Source organism: Drosophila suzukii (assembly GCF_043229965.1).
Source record: "Drosophila suzukii chromosome 2 unlocalized genomic scaffold, CBGP_Dsuzu_IsoJpt1.0 scf_2c, whole genome shotgun sequence".
In the NCBI taxonomy this organism is placed as follows: Eukaryota; Metazoa; Arthropoda; class Insecta; order Diptera; family Drosophilidae; genus Drosophila; species Drosophila suzukii.
The window spans coordinates 21541235-21544646 of NW_027255896.1; the positions used below are offsets into that span (position 1 = coordinate 21541235).

The 3412-nt window shown below is 32.1% G+C and overlaps 1 long non-coding RNA gene across 1 annotated transcript; it reads left to right on the forward strand.

The window, feature by feature from the left end:
• The first annotated feature begins 1564 nt into the window (after positions 1 to 1564).
• LOC139354497 (uncharacterized) lies at positions 1565 to 3030 on the forward strand. Its single transcript, XR_011605459.1, has 3 exons — positions 1565 to 2703; positions 2761 to 2850; positions 2914 to 3030. It is a non-coding gene; the product is annotated as an uncharacterized lncRNA (long non-coding RNA).
• The last annotated feature ends 382 nt before the right edge of the window (positions 3031 to 3412 follow it).

The following is a 3412-nucleotide window of genomic DNA, read 5'->3' on the forward strand; positions in this document are numbered from 1 at the left end:
TAAAAAAACTATTATTCAAGTTTGGATCTTTTTCGAATACAATTCCAATTTCCTTTAGAATAAAATTATTATTATTATCAAAGAAACCTTGAACATCAATCGAAACACTATCTTTCAACATTTTTCTAATGTTAAACAACTCGCTGTACTAGTCCGTTTAATGGGTTATATTCAACTAAACGGTCTTGTATGAGGAGAATAGGACCAATTTTTACTGATTCATTTTGATATGAAAGATCAACCACACTAATAGGGGTCTTCAATTTAAATTCATTTGGGGTCAAAAATGGTTGTGATTCACGATTATAGTAACTAGATTGAAATCTTGTGTACATTTCATATAGGTGAGCATACTAATTTTTACTAAATTCAACATTCAGATTATTATGGATATGACTCAGAATTCAAGTGAACTTTCAAGTTTGATAAGATATTTGTGATAAGTTCTCCATTTAGTGTAAATCCAATTATGGCAAATCTTGGTTTTTCGCGGTTAGCCGACAATTTCACATTTCAGCTGTGTTGACTCCCATACCCCAATTTAGGGTTAACATATAAATCCCAACTCTGGAATGCGATTAATAGGTTTACACAACTTTTAATAATATCGTACATCTTAATTTTTGTAAAATCGCTGTTACATGAGGAATTTTCCAGATTTTATTCGTAATTTCCAGTTTAAAAGTTTGTTCATTTCTGATTTGATCAAGATTCACCAAGATTCTTAGTTAGCATCAACACTAGTTCGTGTTTACAATTTAACAAAACTTTTTTATAATCCTCAACCAATCCCAACAAATTTTTTAATGGTACAGAAAAATTTTAAGTGGGGATCCCGTAGAAATTTCGTCTCCACTGCTCCATCCAGAATTTAATAGGTATTGACTTTGAAGATTATCCAGAGATATACAATTTTTTAGGGTAGTAGTCATACCGACATAGACTTGACACGTTGGACTCGTTGTGTTTAGTTGTTACCTAGCAGTATTTTGATGGTTACTTTCTTCTTAGTCTTGTTTTCGGATGGTTACTTTTTGTATAGTACCTGTACAGTATTTGATTTTGGATTGTTACTATCTGTATAGTATCTGTAAAGTACTTGGTTTTAGATGGAAACTAAATGTTAACAAGTATTATGAGTTGCTATAGTCTCTTATTAAGAATTATCAAAGTACACAAGTTAAAGTTTCTAAGATGTGTTAGCCAAACACACTTGCAGTGAACTATCATTACCTGACCGTCATCAAAGTCACATGCCCAAGACCCAAGGACATTGAATAAAATACTTCCCCTTAATTTGTACCTGGAGTTTTAATTACAGTCAGATACATAATTTGTAGGATCATTCAATATTTCTTTATATATTTTATTATTGTAAACATATTTCATTAAATTCATAATTAATTATATTTTATGTATATTTGTATATAATTAATTTTCTTACTTCAGCCCTCTGTAAGAAACATGTCGCTTATTAATCTTCGTTCCAAGCGTAGATTTTCGCTTGGTTCCCATAGATAGATGTAAAATAGTTCTCACAATTTAATCTTTCTCAGATGCTGAATTATTTTTAAAGCATTCATTTGTTCCATCCCATAATAATATTGTAACATATTTCGAAGGCATCATTAGCTAGCATAGGAGCGTCTTTCAATTTAATTTCTGATTCAAGCTTATGATAGAGGTGTTGGGACCTGGTAATATCGGTTTTTGTTGTAAACTATCTAATACTATTCTATTTGTATACTATTTGTATGAGTAAGGCATCAATGTCGAAGATTCTGAATAAGTTTAATAAACTCTTTAATTACAATACTGATTAGCTGGTTACTATCTATTTAGTAGATGTATACAAGTTGTTTAGTATCTGGTTTCTATATGTTTAATAGAAGTATACAAGTTATTTACTAGATGCCCTTCAGTTCTGCAGTAGGGACGCGGTGACATGGCTCAAGGCAAAAAGCATTTTTGTTTTTTTTTTTGTGCCTAAAACTCTGTGCCGCTGTTGACGTCAGCAGAGAAGTCGGCGCAGCGTAGAAGACTGCCTACAAAAACGATCGTGCAACAAAGAGAGGCAGATATTCGGAAGTTCCCTCTCTTTCTTTGTTTAATAATCTGCCTGCACTCGGCGCTCTCAGAGACAAATTTCGGCAGGTCCGTTATTTCTTTTGAGTCTCTCCGTTATGTCCGGCTAGCGATTAATGTTTCGGCGGAAAAATTTTCGTGGCGCAGCGACATGTGAATGCTCTAATATTTATTGTATATCGAAAAAAAAACAACTAATATTGTTTTATAAAAGTACATTATTTGATTATAGTAAAATTAAGTAAATTGAATTTACGTTTAATGTTATGCTTACGTATTATACATTAATATTACAATATAATTTTTTAACTAAGTTATAGAAATTAAGTTAGTTAAAATTTATTTAAAACATTTTAATAGTACCATTTTTAAAGAATTCATTTTGTATTTTTTACTCAAAAAAGCAAAAATTATGTAGTCGGATATTTTTCGCTTTAGAAAGGGTATAGGTGCAGTGGCACGCGCCAACAGCGAAGAGAAATTAAAAGAAATCATGTAAAGGGGTGAGAGGAATACTTGGTTCATTCTGTTTGAGTTATTGAAAGGGAAGCAAGCCATTTAAGTTGTGCGCAGCAGATTTACTTCTTTCGTTTTTTAAAGTGAAAATAATAAAGTCAGGTAAGTGTTACATTAAGTTGAAGATGTTGTGCATTGATCTTAGTTTAAAGTATTGAGGTATTCAATGGGTTCCGTTAGCCGAAAGTGGATGATGAAATGTTTTGCGCCAATAAAAATCCTGCAAAGGGTGAAACACAGCTCTAAAAGGTAAATATGCAAATAAACAAATAAAACGCATTTTTTAAGCATATGACAATAATTTTTTATCAGGAGCGTTGGCCAAGGATTCGGAGGACCCGGGCAAAGGTTTAAGGAAGGCGATGACCAATGTAAAAAGCAAATTAACGTAACATAAAATTAGGCTTACTAACAATAATTGTCCTTTAACAGAAAACCTAAATAACATTATTTAATTAAAATATATTTAAAAGTATATACAAATTTATGTATTTTAAATTCTATAATTTGATTTGTGTGATGTGATTTTCACAAGTGATTTCACTTGGGACGTGTCACTTGCAAGTGATTTCATAAGTGAAAACTCATGGAAAAAATTTGATTTTCACAAGTGATTTCACTTGGGACGTGTCACCGGCACGTGTCAGGCCATACGAAAAATGAGTATAAGGAACAAGTGAAATCCCGTGGGACTTCGAAAAATTTTCATTTGAATTTTCACTTGTGAAAATGCGGACATCCCATAAAATTTTCTATATGGAGCGTCACTTGTTCTTCACTTGTGCAAGAGGACTTGTCCCACGGGATTCAC